This window comes from Alexandromys fortis, unplaced genomic scaffold, assembly GCF_014885135.2.
Source record: "Alexandromys fortis isolate MF-2015 unplaced genomic scaffold, M_Fortis_MF-2015_v1.1 scaffold_0, whole genome shotgun sequence".
Classification (NCBI taxonomy): Eukaryota; Metazoa; Chordata; class Mammalia; order Rodentia; family Cricetidae; genus Alexandromys; species Alexandromys fortis.
Window position 1 is genome coordinate 18322193 of NW_026067949.1, and position 20491 is coordinate 18342683.

The window sequence follows — 20491 nt, forward strand, 5'->3', positions numbered from 1 at the left end:
AAACATTTTTTTTGTTATTTTATTGTTTACTTTTTAATGGGTTTCTATGTGCTTAAATATGTATCCTTGGCCAATAGGAATAGTGTTTTGCAGGTCTGTACAAAGTCTGACTGTTTCATCTATGAATTCATGGTCATGCCTAGGAGCTGCTAGTCAGATAAGAAAGCAGCCCATGAAAATGTATTTTTTTAAACCACAAGCCCACCTAATTCTTCCTCAAGGAAAGTTACAATAAATCACATTGGAGTTTTTATCTCAATTTTTTTTCACAGATGAAACTACTATTATTTTACATTAATCTTTGTTCAAAATGAGCTTTTAGAACTAAGAAAGGAATTGATTTATAAGTAAATAAGTAACAAGCCCAGCTTTCTGGAGGCAGAGTCAGATAGATTTTAGTGACTTCAAGTCAGTCTAATTTGCATAACAAATTCCAGGCCAGCCAGAGTGACACAGTGAGATTCCCTCTCAAAAGGAATCCAACACAGATCAGATATTCAGTGAGCAGGACAATATCTTTATTGTGTAATGAATTAAATGTGATTAACTTTATTCCGTGACCTAAGAGAATATGATTTCATTGACTGTAACACAAAGTAATTGTTTGTGTGAACAACAGCACCATCAAAGGGAATAGATAGGAAAGGTTCTTAGGTCTGGGACAACGGGCAGACAGAAACAGAGTAATGTCAGCTTGGGAGACAGTGAATTAGAACAGCGTGATAAACAGAATCAGAACCTTCATGAGAAATAAAACAAAGGGTACAATGGAGGCTGCTCTTGAAGGGACAACGTTTAAATTATTTCTGTACTTGCACAGGTGGGAAACAGTAAAGGTTGTAGTACTGCCTAAGATCTTCTATCTACTTGATAATAGTGCTAATACTGAGGCAGACCTTCTCATCACTAGTGCTAAAACAGAGTATGTGGATCTTAATTATTCTGGAGGTAAGGACCCAAAATAGCTACATATTAGAACAGTGAGCATTTACCCGTTAGAGTTAGGAAACCACTAGCTGTTTGTACCTTCAGTCAGGTTTTTGTAGGTTGGTTTTAGTTAGCTTGAAATAGGATTTTATTTTATAGTCAAGGATAGCCTAAATTTCATGGTTCTCTCCACTTTGGCTCCTGAGGGCTCACATTACAGGTGCAAGAAACTGGGTCATCATAGCACCCTCGTCTTTGTGATGTCCACAGAAAGAATTCTGAAAGAACAGGTAGAGCATAGTCTAGAAGATAATTTCAGAGTAAGGGGGCTGACAATCTCAAAATAAAATGGCAAATAATTCACAAACAAACAACCAAAAACCGGGCTCTGTCTGTAGTTTATGCAGAATTTACACTCTCTCTAAACCTTGTTCAATAGGAAGTTTTTCTTGAGCAATCCTTTTCTATCTAGGTGCATGACAGGCAATTTTATTGTATTTTTATTTATTCATTTATTCATTTATTTATTTAGTTAGTTTTTTGAGACAAAGTTACTCTGTAGCTTTGGTACCTGTCCCGGAACTAGCTCTTGTAGATCAGGCTGGCCTTGAACTCACAGAGATCCTCCTGCCTCTGCCTCCCTCCGGAGTGCTGGGATTAAAGGCGTGCACCACCCCTTTAATGGCCTCCAGTGGCAGGCCATTTTAGACCAAGGGCTACAAAAGTGGAAAATGGTATGGCCTTATTATTTACAATACCTTCACTGCAATCTTAAAGACTTTAGAACTTCTGGGAATCGCTTTAGGTAATTATCTGTTGAAAATCTTTTATGTGATTCCTGATATTGTAGTTCGCATTTTCTTTTGGCAGGCAACCAGCTCTCAAATAAAGACACAGAGACTTATTATTAATTATGAATGCTCAGCCTTAACTTAGTTTTATCCCACCAGCACTTTTAGCTTTATTTAAATTGTTTCTATTCCTCTACGTTTTGTCTCAGGTTTTTTACCTTTCTTTCCTTCTGTATGTCCTACTTTCTTGCTCTCTTTGTGTCTGGCTGACTGGCCCCTAATGTCTCCCTATCATCTCCTTTTCTTTGTCTCTGAGCCTTAATTCCTCCTCTGACTTCTTTTCCACACCTCGAAGTTCTGCCTCTACCTCCTCTTTGGCTATTGACCACTCACTCAGCTTTTTAGTAGACCAACCAATTGCCTTAGGCAGTCAAGGTAAAACAGAAACACATCTTTACATAAATAAAGAAATGCAACATATGTTTGCATACTTAAACAAAAGCAATATATCTTTTTTTTTTTTTTTTTTTTAGTTTTTCGAGACAGGGTTTCTCTGTGGCTTTGGAGCCTGTCCTGGAACTAGCTCTTGTAGACCAGGCTGGCCTCAAACTCACAGAGATCCACCTGTCTCTGCCTCCCAAGTGCTGGGATTAAAGGTGTGCACCACCACCGCCCGGCAAAGCAATATATCTTTATATAGTCAAACAAATACTTTGTAATAAAATGTCACGACTCTTACTGTTGAGTTGGAGATGTGACCTGCATTCCATTCACTTTGCCTGTAATTATAGTCTTGCATAACCAGTCATTGAGTATATATGCTACTGTGAGAGGCTAGTGTATCCCCCAAACCTACCAGTCTACTTATACTAAGATAGCTTCCTAAGACTGGTTAAGAAAAGCTTTCTGTTTTGTTCTTGTGACTTTCTTTTTAACATTTAAAAATAATGTTCATGTAATTTAAGAACAATAATAAAAGTATAGGTAAAAATGTACCAATCAAGACAATACAGAATATCCAATCAAAACTTAGTGAATCTCAGTAGTAATGGCTAAGTGCAAGGTATATATGTATGTACAACATACTGTGAAATGTTAATTATGTTGTATGTTAAAAACAAAGATAAGTTGTTAATCCTGAAAAATGTAAGTAGACAAGAATAAGAAAATAATAGACATGCTGATATTTTGGATATAATGCTTTTTTTTTTCCCCCAGTAGACTTGCTCAAAGCAAAGGTTGTGCATAGCGACAGGGACATAAAAAAACCTCTGGAGGTCCACGATAACCTCTCCTGGGTACACTACGCTGCAGGATATTATGGCTGAAGCTCACCCAGAGACTCAGTTTCCATGCAGGGTCTAGGTTCATACCAGAAAGATGGCTAAGCAGAAATTTCCAAAGTGTACAATGAGCAGGGTCCAGGCACCCAGTCAGTTCTTACTCAGGTCAAAGGTGCTTGAATCATCCAGAGAGGAATGAGACATTGTTAGGGTTGTTTTACTATCTCTAGTGCAGAAACAAGCTCAAGGATTTTGTGGTAACATCCTTTCTTGCTTAAATACACATTTCAATAGCATGAAAAATACCTTGACTCACTGGTAAGCTCCAGTAGAAACTGTATATCTCATTACTGAAACAAGGAGATAAAGAACTTAGGTATTATTGGATGCCGAAGGTCAATAAACAAGTTTATTACCAGCATTGTCTCATTGTCAGAGAGATATTTTGTGTATGATTCTCAAGTATCAGGGACTACAGGCTCAGGCCATACCTGGCTGGCTCTATGGTCTTTTATTTCAAATCTAGAAATGGAATTTTTGAGGCACTGATTATTTAAGATCTCCTGTTGAGCAATTTCTAATTGGTCTTACTAATAAAATCCCAGATATTAGGGTATGAAAGTTGAAAGATCGGAGAAGCAGAGTATCCAGTCACTAGTTCTTCCCTCTATGAAATCTTCATAACCAAAAGGACAAGATCCTTTCTCTGTGAATTCTCAGACTGAATGCCTTGAACTTCTGTCTCATCCTGACTTACATCTCTCTCTACCCAAACATATTCCTTTCTGTCTCCACCTCCCTTGTTTTGGAATTAAAGGTGTGACTCTTAAGTACACTGATTAAAATTGTGAACCACCACCGCTAGACTCTTTTTTTCTTTGAGATTGGATCAATCTAATGTAGCTTAGAGTGGACTTTAATTCAAGAGATCTGTCTTATTCTGCCTCCCAAGAGTTAGGATTGAAGGTGTGTGCCACCACTGCCTGGCCTTTATGGCTAACTAGTGGGTCTCCCCACACTGTCTCTGATCCTCAGACAAGCTTTGTTAGAGTGCAAACAAAATATCACAGTCTTCCCTCACGTTAATCTGGAAAACAGAAATCTAGGAATACTCTCCTTTTCTTAAATGAGACCCAGCTATTCAACACATTCTGGTTTGTCTGAAAGCTGAGTGCAAACCAGGGAAAGTGAAGGCAATTATGTAGGCCTTTGAAGTGGCTGAGGTGGGGGGAAGGGGAAGGAAAAAAAGCTCTGTAAGTACTTCCAGCTCTGGAAGCAGTATAGAAAAAAGATCTGAACATACTCATAGCCTCATGTCATCCTGAGATCTCCATTTGGACTACATGGAAAAGTGTTTATCCTGACGCTCAACTATTTATTTCCCACTCTCTGCCCCTGCTGAGGTAGCAGACACAGTATTATGTGGTCAGCAGTTTCTCATATCTCTCTAGAGCTATTAATACACTGGGAATGAGAGCTTGGTGCATTGCATGGTACCCGTTCTCTAAATTCAAAACTCGGCTCTTTTGGACTATATTATTTTTATGAATTGTGGTGTGTGTGTGTGTGTGTGTGTGTAAGGTATCTCATAAGATATGAGTTTGAACTATTTTTATGTGTCTTTCAGACGAAACCTGGACATAAGTTTTGCTGAGGGACAAAGGCGCTCTTCAGAATCTAGAAGGCAGTGATTCCTCTGGTGATAATTAGCTGTGAGAAGTGTTTCTAGTGTCCTACCATACTGTAACTGTGATGTGTGGTGCCACATTTGTGTATCACGTAGGTCTCACCAATTCTGCATTACTAAGGGGAATCACAACCCACAGGTCCTCTAATATTAATACTAGCTACAGTGGAAAAAATCATATGCATGCCTGGCCACCTCATTGTGTTACCCATTCTTTCTGAAGATTCCCAAAATAGAATGCTAATTAAGAAATCAAATCAAGTTACAAGGGATAAAATTTGGTAGAAAAAGCAAAAACAAACAAAGAAGCAAATCACTGAGGTTCTAGCTGAAAAGGAAACAACCAGCTTAGAAAGTCAAAAGTTGTAGTAGCATTTCTGTTGTATTTTAATAAATAAGGACTACCTGAAGATCTGAGAAACAAACAGTCCCACTTGTCAACCTTACAGACCACGTTACGGTAGCACATGCCTTTAATCCCAGTAGCCACACTAGTTAGCATAGAAATTGGGTGGTGCATGTCTTTAATCCCAGACCTAGAGAGGATTACAAAATGGGAGGAAACAACTCTCAAGAAACAGTCTCATTCTCAGATTCTGGAAGGTGGGATCACAATTTTAAAGTAAGGTTGAGGTAAAAGCCAGTGACTGGCTGTTTTGTTTTTTAGATGTTCAGGTTGAACTCCAGTTTTTGACCTTGAGTTTTTATTAATTGTGCTTTAAAAAATAACCTTAAGATTTTTGTTTTAGTTAATTTCTGGATGCAAAAGGGAACTTAATTTCTGCCTAATAAATTCTCACCTACAGATGAAGAATGTTTACAGAAATAAAAATCATAAGCCTCAACTAAAAATTCCATTTACAACTCTAAAATAGTAATAATTGAAATGTCTTCCTTTGGATGTACATCTTATTAAAGAATGGTTCATGATGCCCAGAAAAAGACATAATCAGGCTGGAGTTATACACCTGTAATCCCTGCAACTGTTACGTAAGGTAGGAGGATCCTTAAGTCTGAGGTCAGCCTAGGAAATTTAGCAAGATTGTAAGAAAACTAATTATAAAAATAAACAAAAATTGAGGTGATTAAGTCTGTCATTGAGGGAGTCATCTGATACCAAATGACTGGTGAAAAAAATCTTTCACAGAGGTATCCTGGTCCATATTTGAGGGTCAACCTGTATGTATCTCATATAAAAGCAATTGTGTTGTTATTTGAGAAAGTCACAAGTGGTTAAATTCTGGTTCTTAGAATTTGAGAGCATGAGGTCATGAAGGGTAAATGGTTCCAGTGTCTTCAGCTACCATGATGATGCTAGCAACTGAACCACAGTCCCAGAGCAATCAATGCTTTCAATCACTGATTTATCTCTCCTGCCCTATTTCCAGTGCCTAAAACTTTGATAGAGCTGCTTCAATGTGCCCTGAAGGTTCTGAAATGGGATATGATTCAGATTGAAAATAATGAAGAATAAGCCATTAATTGAAAGAGCTAAGAATAAGCTAGATGTGACCACTCTCAAAAGTCTCAAGTACCTCAGAGTGCAGTGCCGTTGGATCTACATATATACACTATCTCTTACTAGTCATAAATATAGTTAAATACATGTTAACAAGTTAAAAACAGAAAATGAGAACAAGCACAAAAACCCTTCTGAAAAATAATCTGAAAAAAACTGCTAATAAAAGTTGGGTTTTTAAATATTTCTTCTCAAAGGAGTTATTTCACTTGTCATTTGGCTTGGATATTTATGAATTTTCATATACAGAAGAAATTTTGTATTTCCAGTTTTCCCATGGTAAGTAAGCAAAATGTACCTTCAATGAAAGAAATAAACACAAACGGAACAAAATGCAATGTCTATTGTATGTGTGTATATAGCATCTGTATGTCTGTGCATTATGCAAACACAATGGTGATTAGTCCACTGACGAGGAATTTTAGTCCATCATGAAGCTGCTTCAAAATTCTGATTACACCATTGACTTACAACCAATAGTGACTTTAATGATGACGACTGTCAATTTTCTGAAGTTAGTAAAATAAAATAGATGAGCTCATGACAAAACAAAACAGAACGATTTTGCTTCCTTCAGACCTCTTTTTTTTTTTGTAGTAGATTGTTACCTTGGATTTCCTTCTTTTTTAAAACAAAAAGACTGTAAAAACATTTTTATTTTATGTGTAAGGATGTTTTACCTACTTGTATGCAAGTACACCACATACATGCAGTGCCCTCAGAAGGCAGTAGAGGGCGATGGACCCCTGAAACTGCAATTAAGGTTATCAGCTGCTAGGGAGCCACTGGTTTCTTTCTCTGGAAGAACAATCAATGCTCTTCATCCCTGAGTCATCTCTCCAGCCTCACTTGTACTTTCTCGGGCAGGGTGGCATTCTGTGGGTAGCTAGGACGATAGGGTCTCACTGTGAATGAAGGAAGGCCTATAATTTTCTCAGTAGTCCATGTTGGCCTCACTATAAACCTGTAAAGGGAAAAGCAAAGTCAAAATCTTCACAGTGAATAATGTAATCAGGGCGTATTAGCTACTTCCATTGATTCTTCATTGATCTGCTTAATTCTGAGCAGCTGCAAATGCTTCTGAAGCCTTTTGTTGAAGGTCTGCATCCTCAACAATGTCTGAAACTTCTACAGCAACATCCTTTGGAATGTATATAAGCTTTACTGTTGGAAAAAGGCGGCCTCCTGGGAGAGGAACACAAAACTGTTAACTGGGGACAGGAAGCTCCTAAGTTTCTCAAAGAATCACAGTACTTTTGAGCATCCTTTGGATATCTGTTCAAGACCATTTTATGCTGGGAACCATGTTACTTCTTCGGAGGACAATGCCTGAGAATAGCACAAACAAGTTCTCCTTTCGGCAAAGCCTAGGAGATTTTAACCCATTTTTCGCAAGGCTGATGGATAGTTTGCTGTATATTTCTGGGCACAACCAAGGGTGCATATGAGCTCCCTGCTCTCTGTGCTTTCCTTGTTGATGGTTGTCTTTAGTTCTACTTTCTGAGAGCCATAGATGAAGTGTCCATTGTATTAGGTAATTTTTCTCTTGATGTTTCTCCTCTGAGTGAGCCAGAAGGGATGTTGTTAAAAATATACATTGGATTTGAACTAATCCCTAATGTCATTGGTGTTTCAGGTGATTTTGATGACAATAAATTCAGGATTCTCACGACAGGATGTTCCCTTCCCAACACACCTTGTGACTGGCCTGAAAGAGTCACAGCAGTTCATGACAATATTACAAACTTGCATACTTGTCCTGGGGAGAATGATTTTAACCACAAAAGTCTAGGGAAAATGTTAATAAGTAGATGGTACTAAGAGTTAATGGAACCAGCTAGGAACAGGGAAGGAAGCAAAATTATAGAAACCCACAATGCTCTCCTCTCTATAGCTGTGCCAGTACTGTAGGAGGCTGAAAGCAAAGGGGCATGAAACCAAAAGATAAGTAGCGCCAGCTATAAGAGTAACCTTCTTAGTTATGTAGTTTATAGGATGATAGAAGAAAACCTGGTGTATCCCCTTCGGGAGATAGAGTAGTATAGAATGGTTGATGAGTTGATTGTGAGATTTTAGATTTAACTTGAGGTAAACATTAATCATTAGAGGTAAATCTTTTCTTCACTTTGCATGATGCTGTAACCGCAGATTCTGCCAACTGGGCACACGGCTACACCTGTAGGTGTGCCTGGTTAGAAAACTTTCTTTGTTGCTTGCTATACTGCTTATATTTATGAGCAATTAAGGAGGAGCTGTAGATTGAGTGGGGTGGAGGGGAGTAGGAGAAGGGAGTTGGAAGAGGGAAGGAAGGCTAAGGAGGGTCGATAAAATGAATCAATTAATTAACAGAAAATAGTAGGATGAACATAGCAAGAGAAATCAAAATATTAAATGAATCAAGTTTGCTGAAAATAAGAATAGACACAGCCTAATAGTTCTTTAATATTTTCAGTTTTTTATTAGGTTCTTCATACATAGAACCAGTTGCCATTTGTTCTCAAAATGTCACTTCTGCAGGAGTTGAATTGGAGACCTATGTAAAAATAAACATGACTGCTATAAAAAAAAAGCAACTTCCAAAATAGATCTAAAAAACTAATACGCACGCGCGCGCGCGCGCGCACACACACACACACACACACACTCATATACACACAGAGTGGGGAGCTACTAATAAATTCTGACTTGATTTTCATGTTGGGTAAAATTAGTTATGCTTTTCTTCATCTTGCTATGTTTTAGTGTCATTTAAAGCCTCAAGAATGGGACACTAGAAGTGGTGTTGTGACTTTCGATTCTATTATGAATAAATACTTTCCATGACAATTTCTGGTCCTAATTTAGGCCAGGATGTCAACGCTGACATTCAACATCATTAGCATGTTAATGCACTTTGGTTTTAGTGTGGTAGAGGAATCAGAATTTGCATTTCTGTTGTTTATGTCAATAGACACTAAGAGCCACAGAAATAAAAATGAGTGCAGTAGAGTTACAAAGCAATAGCCGTACCAGCAGAAATTCAGGAATAGCTTTCAAAGGACACATTTAATGATTTAAAATGTTTTGAATAGATGTAATATTTAGTACATTCATGTATACTATTCTTAACTTATCCAATCCTTCTTGTCAGTTATTCTTGTCCACAAGGAATGGAAGAAAATAACTTTGATACCTGCACCACCTGGAACCACCGTACGATTTTAATTCCAGCACCTTGGAAGCAGAGGCGGGTAAATTTCATGACTCTAAGCCCTGCATGATGTAAACTGAATGCTACACAGAGAAACCCTGTCTGGAGTGCCCCCCCCAAGCACACACAATATAACAAACTAGCTTTTCTAGGAGACAGACGATAGGCAAAATTACATAACAGTTTTAAAGACCTCACTCCACTTAAGTGTATGGAAATCAAAACTGTTCACTTTGAGATTTGTTGGCATTTAAAACACACTTCCTCACCTAATATGCCTATACTTATACTCTTTGTTGATCTTATATATTTTTCTTTTAATTTCTTTTAATATTTAAAATTATATATATGTACACATACACATATATGTGTATATATGCATATATATACACATATATACATATATATGAGAAAGAGAGACTGTAGGCCTATTATGAAATGTTCCATAAGGAACCTTGGTTTCATATTTATTTGAAGTGTGTATCATAAAATTCTCATTTAGACATGTTACTCTCCACTGTATTTTAAATGTAACTATGTTTTACATGGCTAAAGGTACTTGCATAAAAAAATATCCTGCACACAGTATATGTGCAATGGTAACTGTCAAATTTGTATTTCTTACTATTAAATCCAGATGAATATAAAGATAGAACAAGAGAAGCATATTTGCACTTCTTAAGGGAGATTTTTACATATACTTTCCTTTATCAGAAATATTTATGGCTAAGTAGGCATGATGCAAACTTCTAAAAGCTCTCCAGAATAAATTATTCTCAAATGGGTACATTAATGATTCAAATACAAAGCCTGCTATAAAAGAAATAATACCAATTTGTAAACTATTTTTCAGAGGTAGAAACATCCTTCTTAATATAGAGATTATTAAAATTTAAAGTTCTTATTAAATATTTAAAAGTCATAAAGTGAAAAGAATTCTCTAACTCTTTTAGCATATCAAAGAGCTATCACAGATAACTGGAGGAATCAAGTAAATTGAGAAATTATAAAGAGTTAAATAATTCATAAATATTACAGAATCTTAAAAATTATAGATATTCATAATACATTGCTTAATGAATTTTAATGAATTTGTATGCTTTCAAAAGTATGTGAAATTAATTAGAACAAAAGTATTAAAAAACAAAACTGCCCTATATCTCATAAGAACAATTATGAAATAAAGAATACACATATTTTTGAGTTTAAAATGAGTATGTCTCCATAGGTTGAGTTACTTGAACAGTTGGTGCATAGTTTAGGTGCTGTTTAGGGACATGATAAAGATTTGCTGAAAGAACTGCCTCACTAGGAATAGGCTTGGAGAGTCTATAGCTACACCACTATTTAAGTTTGATCTCTCTGCATCATGTTAATGGTTTATAATTTGATCACTCAGGTTTTTTGTTTGTTTGTTTGTTTGTTTTTTTCTCCAAACACTATGCATGCTGTTTGCTCTCCTGGGATACATCCCTCCAGTGATGGACTTTTAGCTCTTGTGAATGTTAAACCAAAATAGACTCGTCGATAAATTACTTTTTTTCATTGCTATTTTTTTTCTTTTTTTTTATTGAGAATAAGAAAAAAAAGTTTCCGCCTCCTCCCAGCCTCCCATTTCCCTCCCCCCCCCCCCCNCCCTCCCCCCACTCCTCTCACCCCCCCTCTCCTATCCAAAGAGCAGTCATGGTTCCCTGCCCTGTGGAAAGTCCAAGGTCCTCCCCCCTACGTCCCAACAATAGAAAAGTAACTAATATAGGCACATAAGAAAATCACTGCATTGCTTCATTTTTGAACTAAGATTGCACTGTATTGAGCCTGCTTTATAAATTCATCCACAATATAAATAATTTGCAACATGCAGCAAACAATATACTACAAATGAAGGTCCTGATGGTACCGGCCAGGATGATAAAATGACCACAGTGCTTTTTACTAAAATACTATTGTAGAATAAGTGGTTGGTGTAATATTTCAGAAACAGAGTAGCCATCACAAATACAGAACTGTTCATTTTTGAAACATGTTACTTTATCTAAGAAATTGAGAAATTAATGTCATTGTTTGTGCTCATTCTTGTACATTTCTGTACGCTAGTGTGGTGACCAGAGGATAACCTTAGGTGTTTTTTCCTGGCGAAATAACAGAAATAATCATGTTTTTTTGTTTGCTTGCTTTGTTTGTTTCTCACTTTTTTTTTTTTTTTTTTTTTTTGTTTTTTGTTTTTCAGACAAGATTTCTTGAAAGGCTAGGATTTGAGAGCTTGATGGCTTTGCTTGTCTTGTGGCCACTGATTCCCAAGGGATCTCTCTATTTCTGCCTTCTCAGCACTGCGATTATAAATGTGTGGTACTCTATTTATCAGCGTGTTTTCTCTGTGAGTTCTTTAGATGGAAATCAAGCTCTTGTGGAAACAGCTGTATTGAGTGAACTATCTCTCTAGCCATGAAAACACTAATTTGTTATGGACTCACATTATAAATAACATTTAAATTAAATTAAAAGAAACTTATTCAAAAATCATCTGTAAAATTGCTCTTCTTTCAAATAGAATTTGTGTGTGTGTGAGTGTAAGCCCAAAAAAATTGCGTTTAACTTAAACAGTGCTAATTAAACGCATAATAGAAGAAAACATAGTCATAGAATCAACAGACCCATATCTAAAACCATTCCTTGCCAGTTTCTTTTGAGGTAACTTTAGGCAAATTGGCATTTTAAGGGGAAGATAAGAAGTGATAATAATAAAACAAATTGAAACATTTTCTAGAGACCATAAAATAACGTTTTTTCTTAAATGCTAACTATGAGAAGGATTAAAATATAATATAGCTATTGTAATGTATGGTCCTAATACACAAAGCGGGACTTAAACAGTTTTCCACTTTCAAAACCAAACTTCGGTGTGTTTTTTTAGATTGTAGGTACAGATTAAATGTACAACATAAACCAATTGCTCTAGTGTTAATTCAGTAACATGTCTATTTACAATTACTGAATATTTGTAGACATTAAAATATTTTATACTGTCTCCATTTTCACAAATATTTGCAGCTTGTTTTGGGCCACATACCTAGACTTGTGGTCAACTTTGCATATCTGGCATATTTTTTATAAGTAGACCTTCAGGTTAAGCATGTGACTTCTAAAAATTCTCTTTCCCTCTGTTGTGACATCAGAACTCTCATCAGAAGTAACCTATTTGTCTGGTGTCGGGGGCAAATCTGGCATGTTCCAGGCTTCCTTTATAGAAGTAAGCTTTGATAGCATACTATGGATTTTGTATGGACACTCATTCCTTTCTGTTGTCTAAACACTTCTTTCTTTCTCATTATTTTATGTTGGTGTGCATGGAGGTTTCCATACATAATTTATTTTTGTTTGACCCCCTACTGCCACTTCTTTCCCTGCCCCTTCATCTTTGCGGTACCATTCATATCTTACATCCTTTCCTTTCTTTATTGTCTTCTCTACCTTCCTAAGAGTCTCTTTTCCTTCCAGTCACATGAGCTTATTTACATTTCCTTGTCTTTACCTATGTTTTCTATCACCAAAATTTATATACTTAACTGTTAGAGTGAGGATCAACATCAGACAATATATGCATTTGTTTTTGTTTTTCTTTTTATCTAGACAATCAGGTTTAAAATAGTATTTCTAATATATTTTTTCAAATGTCCATGAATGTTCCTCAGAGATGAATAGACTTGTCAGAGTATAACCACATAATTTTATTATTAGTCCATCGGTTTAACACAGAGGTAACCTGCGAAAACAGCAACCATTGTGCAAGAGTCCTTCGGGAACATGCCCAAGAATGGTGTACTTGTGTCATGTGGTGACTGTGATTTAGTTTTTGGATAAGTTTCTACAATGATTTCCGCCACTAACTCACTGTCTTACACTCCCTCCAACCTAATTTAAGTGTTATTATCTTTGTCACACCCTTGCCATCATTTGTTTTCTTGGTTATAAGGCAACTAATGATCAGCACTTCTAGCAATTTTATAGAAACAGTTGAACATGACTATTTCATTTTACCACTACTCCTTGTTTGTCCAGTATTCTAAAAGTATCTTGATGTTATTAGTTAGTTGTAGAGGAGGGATGACATAAGAGTAGACACAACAGTTTAAATCTGAGTAAAGGAACTTCTGATAAGGAAAAAGTCGTAATTCCATTGCAGACTTTAGAGGACATCCAGCTCAGCATTTGTACACCAACCTCAAACTAAGGCTAAGTAGTAGAAGGAAGGCATAGTAATCATTCCAGAGAAATTTATTCCTACCCAATGAGGAAGGTAAGCATACCAAATAGAACACAGAGTTCCAAAACTAAAGGTGGTGCCCAGTCAGCAGCAGATTTGTGAAAGAAATGGTTGGAAGTACAGGAATAACTACCAAATCATGGTTTCTCCTCTTATCCCTAGACAAACTTTAAAACTGGCATTTAAAGCAAAGATTGGATTACCCAAAAATATAGGAAGTGATCTAATATGGGGTATGTAATAATATAGTTAACATTTTAAAGTGGAGAATTTAATTAATATTAAAATTATTTCTTCTGATTTAAAGGTATTTGTAATAACTAGTAATACTATGAAATAACTAATTTTTTGTTTAGTTTTTCAGCAGGAATATGTATTTGTTTTGAATCTATTATGAAATTGACATAGTGACAGGGGATAACTTTTCACTGTAATTTTTATTAATTATTTTATAATTTATATTAAATAAACCTGTAATAAATGTTTTTTGTTGCTACAGTCTTCTTTCATCTTGCCTCACTTATACCCAGGTTAATACCTACACTTAAAAAAGTAGAAAACAATGCATGCTCACTATTGTTTTACAAGGCTCCTCATATGTTTAGCTTAAGTAGTCATCTATGTGAACATCTCCTAAAATATCAGTCATTGGCTAGTATCAAATACAGGGTATTTTATACTCCTCTGTTACAAACCATGTCCTTTTATGCCTTCTTTCTTTATATATGTATTGTTTTCTCTTTATTTTTTCTTTTATGAAGCAATGTTTGTTCTATCCAACCTTATTTAAAAATTTAAATAACACTTTTAATCAATTATGACACAATTGATAAGATTTGTAACTACCTTATATCAATCACATTACTTAAAGAATTCAGCTAAGTATAAGATATTTTATACAATATGAATTAGCAATCTGGAACCTACATAAAGAGGCTCTCAAACTCTGTATAGTAGAGCCTGCACTATGTATCTTTTATTTTTGTATAGAAGAATGTTGTGAGTCACATTAATGTAATAAGTGCATTGGAAGCACAGAAAAATATTCTGAATAGTCAATCAATGTTTTTACTGATTTATAAGAATATATGTTTTAATAGCATGTAGTCAATTTTGAAATGAAAGCATGGAGAAACAAAGCATTAATTTTAATTTGCTGATATTCTATGTTAGCACTTACAGGAAGGAGAGCACTGAAGCAATGGGAATGCTTCATTCTATTGATGATGATGAAGAAGGTTGTTTCTCTTCATTTTCATTTCTTTATTTTAGTATTTTGTCTGAATTGCATAAATTAACTAATACTTTAGCTGGCTGTTTGTGCCTCTCTAAGGGAAATTCTGAGACTGAGCAATTTATTTAAAAAGGAAATTTGCTTCCTCACTGTGCTAGGAGCTAACAAGGCCAAATTAAAGGTACAAGTAGAATTATTATATGTAGAAAGTCACAGTAACTGCTTTCAAGGTCATCTGAAATGAATGTCTGATCGAGGCAAAAACCATAGGAAATTAAACTAATTCTCTCTGATACATGCTTTAAGGCACAGATCTATACACAAAAACAAGATTTTCAAGGCAAATCACTCCCCATCAGTTCCTTACTCATAACAGTACCAAATTTGGATTAAAGTTTCAATATATATTTTGGGTGGGAAATATCAAACCATAAAGATTTTGAGCCTTTGGTCTGGGGAGATGGATTAGCACTTAAGAGTACTTGCTGTTGGTTTAGAGGACTCCCATTGATTACTAGATGCCAAAAGGGAGCTTACAACACTCTGCAACTCAAGTTCCAGCAGATCCAATGTCCTCTTCTGGTCTCAACGGGCAGCAAGCATTCACATGGTGCATAGACCTTATAAGTAAGCAAAACACCCATATACATTTAATAAGAAAGGAGAGAGCTCAATGTTTTTCAAGAACTCATCTTCAAATAACCCTATCACCATTACTGTCTCTAGAAAATGCATTTATCTGAGATGTCTAAGGAGACAATTTAACGTTAAAACACTTGCCTTGTATGTGAAAGTCCCTGGGTTTGTCCCTGATACAAAAAAAAAAAAAAAAAAAATTAAAAATGACTTTGGAGTCCATGATTTTGTGATTTAAGATTTGCTTCATCCTTTTTCCTCGCTGCCCTGGGACGGGTCCATACGACATTGACATTGTTCTTGATTTTTTTTTTTTTTTGTTGGGGGGGGTCTTTTTTTATTTTTACTTAAAAATGTCCACCTCCTCCCATTTCTCTCCCCCTCTCTAGTCCAAAGAGCAGTCAGGGTTCCCTGCCCTGTGGGAAGTCCAAGGTCCTCTCCCCTCCATCCAGGTCTAGGAAGGTGAGCATCCAAACAGACTAGGCTCCCACAAAGCCAGTACATCCAGAAGGATCAAAACCCAGTGCCATTGTCCTTGACTTCTCAGTCAGCCCTCCTTGTCCGACAGGTTCAGAGAGTCCGGTTTGATCATATGCTCCATCAGTCCCAGTCCAGCTTGCTTTGGTGAGCTCTCATTAGATCAGCCCCACCGTCTCAGTGGGTGGGCGCACCCCTCGCGGTCCTGTCTTCCTTGCTCATGTTCTCCCTCCTTCTGCTCCTCATTTGGACCTTGGGATCTCAGTCCAGTGCTCCAATGTGGGTCTCTGTCTCTAGTTTCATCCATCGCCAAATGAAGGTTCTATCTTGACGTAACTTAAAGCAAAAGTTATACAATGTCCGGAGCCCCTGATGTTCTGCAGATGAAGGAGGTGGATGTCCTCAAATTCCTTGCTGCAGGAACCCACTTAGGTGGCACCAACCTCGACTTTCAGATGCGAGCAGTTCATCTATAAAAGGAAAAGCGATGGCATCTACATCATCAATCTGACGAGGACCTGGGAGAAGTTGTTGCGCGCAACTCGGGCTATTGCTGCCCTTGACAACCCTGGTGATGCCAGCGTCATGTCCTCCAGAAACACTGGACAGCGAGCCATGTTGAATTTTGCTGCTGCCGCTGGAGCCACACCCATTGCCGGCCGCTTCACCCCAGGGACCTTCAATAACCAGATCAAGGCAGCCTTCAGGGAGCCACGGCTTCTAGTGTTTGTCTGGTCCCAGGGCTGACCACCAGCCCCTCACAGAGGCGTCTTACGTGAACCTCCCCACCACTGCCCAGTGGAACACAGACTCACTTCTGTGCTACATGGACATCGCCATCCCATGCAACAAGGGAGCTATGCTGTATGCACTGGACATGCAAGACCCACAGAAAAATGACTACTGAACTTCATAAAGGTGGGATGGTCCTTCAGGGTTCCTGTTTCATGAAAATATTTGCAAGATATCTTGTGAGATGCAGAAAAATGTGACTGACAAACTGCCAATATAGATGGAACTATCTTTGAAATTTCCTGCTTCATAGAAAAGTCTGTCAGATACTATGGACCTGTAGGCTGAAGATGGATGTCCAAATGTTACAGAAGAACTTTGGGTGACTGTCCAGGCAGCAAGATATGTCTGTCAATTCTAACTTAGATAATATTATGCCCTTCTGGGATCTTTGATGGAGTTGAAGAATAGAAAGTTATAATTATAATTTTCCTTAATTATGATAAAAGACAAAGTAGAAATAAATATTATACCTATAATTCCTGCATGAGACCTGTTTTGTTATATGTATTTTTTACTATGCTAAAGTTAAAATCTTCCTTTTTAATTAGATAGAATAGGGGAGGTGATATGGTATTCCTCTCTGTATTCTGTTAATATGTTTCATTGCCATTCATAACAAAGAAGTTGCTTTTAGCCAATGGCTTCACAGAATATAGCCAGGCTGGAAAAGAGAGAGAGAGAAAGAGAGAGAGAGATAGAGAGAGAGAGAGAGAGAGAGAGAGAGAGAGAGAGAGAGAGANAGAGAGAGAGAGAGAGAGAGAGAGAGAGAGAGAGAGAGAGAGAGTAGGTGGAGTCAGAAGTCAGAGAGAAGCCATGGAGCTACTACAGGAGACAGATGTCATATGCTGAACACCAGACAGAAACTTACCAATAGGTCACAGCCACGTGGTAACACATAGATCAATAGAAATGGGTTAATTTGAGATGCAAGAACTAGCTAGAAATATTCATAAGCTAATAGGCCAAGCAGTGTTTTAATTAGTACAGTTTCTGTGAGATTATTTTGGGCCTAGGTGCCTGGGAATGAATGAGCAGTGTCTATCTACATTCACTTTTACCATAAGGAGATTCTTAACTAGTATCTGCTGAATATAAGTCCAAATTTGCACTCATTTTAGTATCCCTATTTTACGACCATTTTTATTTCCATTTTGGTCTTAGAGATACTTTGTAAACAAAATCTATTCGTGACTATATATATTAGTGTTGCTCAGGAAGTATCCCAGTTCAGGAAATTTGAAACTAGTCTTGCTTTCAAATAACTACGTTTTTTAAGCATGGGACATGCTGGGATTTGCCATTTTGGCTGCCATCACAATTACTCCTATCAGAATATATGCACAGATGCTGAATGAGGGTAACCATTACTGGCAGGTTATACTGGCAGCTCATACAAATGAATAATCATTGGCTCATGATCACCTCAACTCCCTAGATCATTGGAATGGTCCAGCTGGGCAAGTCTGAAATCTAGCTAACGAGGAGGATTTTTGTGTGTGCATGTGGTTTTGTTGTTTTTCAGCCTAGCTATGATACAAAGTACACAGCATTTTCTACAACTGTCCTTTAAAAAGTGCATTGTAAACTACTTAAATTTATTTAAATCTCTGCCCCTATCAGACTAATAAAAATAAGATGGTGTTGCTCACATACTATGCAAGGGCACCATTCACTGTAGAATTTAATACTTGGGAACTGATGCTTACAGGGAGCAGAGCCTTCTCCTATCATATGCTGTACTACTGCTAATGAATAGCATCAGTCCAGCTGCTTACTGTGAAATTGCCACTCTTGTACCATGCCTACAATAAACTAAGGAACACAAAGACTGTCATTAAAGCTGAACAGAAATTCTATTTTTGATTGATCCAATCTATCTAATAGCAGCTATGTAGCAAAGTAAACATCATTAGTGGGCTTTTCAGACTATATTTACATTTTGCTACCTTTCCCCCACTCGTTCCACAGAGTTTCTGAAGATGAGAGTTTACTCTTATATTTAAATTGTCAATCAATAATTCACTGGACCATTAGCATCAAAAGGACATGTGCAGGGCATTTAGCAATTGCTATTGCACTCTAAAATGACAGTGAGAGAAAAATGAGAAAAGGGGATGTTCCCATCAGAAGAATTGATGCAATGTTCTTAGAGTCTTTGGAAATGACAAACTATTAGGAATATGATACATGTAGTCATATGTATTAAGCTCCGGGGAGCCAAAATATTACAGGAAGTTTCCCCAGTGGGCTTCAAAGTCTGCTTATTAATCCAATGAGTTTGCTTTGTGTAAGTTTTATTGTTTTTATTTTGAGGAGACTCTAAAATATAATGAAAGAAATCTCTTAATGTCTGCTAATATATTGAGTGGTACATATCATACTTATTTATGCACTGGGAGAATTCCCTATGGGTGTTTGCCCTGCTAACATTCTGCTCTTCATAACTGTAAATACACCGTTGAAAAATATCAATTTGAAGTTTTATTTTTACATTTATATGTATGGTTGTTTGCATATTCCAAGGTATGGCTGTACACAGGGCATGTGTGTGTGTTTGGGTGGGAGCAAGTATGTGTATATATATGCATATATGTGGGTATGTGCATATATGGGTATATGAGTATAGGGGCAGTGGCCAGAGCAAATCTAAGAAGGTTAAAGGATAAGCTCAGTTGTCAGTTCTTGACTTCTTATTGTGACATGATAACTTTCTTGTAGGATTGTCCACAGGGCTGGATGGCCTTGGGCCTTTCAGTGGATTCTCCCATTTCCTCCACACATCTCACATGAGGAGCTAAAGCCTCAGGCTTATTTGGCAAGGATTCTACTCACTGAGTCTTTCTTACCCGTTATTCTACTGTTTTATATTTTACATCACCAGCAGTTATTTTAGCATTTTTCTATTGCTGCTTCTTATATTTCAAATTCAGTTCTTTCTGTTCATCTTCTGTATTATTACTTTATTTACTTTGCCCAGATATATACTTTATTAATATTATAAACTTCAACATAACAGTTTTGATCTATACTTCTTATCTTTTAATTTTAAATAGCCAACTGAAAACACAGGAAGAAATTAGAAACACACACGCATACACATACACCCTAAAAAACTCCTCCGTTTTGCCCCCCAACACACATTTTTTTTTGTCTTTGATTGATGATCATTTAGAAACATATTGTCCAGGATACCTAAGAAACCTTGGGCATATTATTGATTCCTTCTATTTTTCAGTTCTATCAATATACATGCCAAGTTGGTCACTAAATCAATAAGAATCTTCTCTGTTACTCCATATAATCCAAAAATCCATTTACCCCCACTTTGAAAAACATCATCCACTATTTAGTACATGATAGGAACAGAAGAACGATTCTGCTTGCTTTGGTCCTGGAAGCCTGTAATTCAAGCCCCAATGTGCACCCAAAACTCCCCCACTTTGTTGTTGCATGTTATGGCAATGGTTGAATGTCTTTTTACTCCCAAATTCTTTTAGCATGTAATTCTAATAAACTCTTATTGTTTAAGAGCACCTGCTCTGATTTACCTTATAATCTATTGTTCATTCTCTTTTATAATTAAAAAATCAAGCATAATTTTATTTCTTCCAGAAACTCATTCATTCTATGGTCCTGGAATTTGATGCTCTAATATATTCAAGTGAAGTTGGAGTTTCTGTCTTTCATTTTC

General features: G+C 36.7%; 1 pseudogene; it reads left to right on the top strand.

Moving 5' to 3' along the window:
* Positions 1 to 16361: 16361 nt before the first annotated feature.
* On the top strand, positions 16362 to 16912 carry LOC126506247 (40S ribosomal protein SA-like; annotated as a pseudogene).
* The last annotated feature ends 3579 nt before the right edge of the window (positions 16913 to 20491 follow it).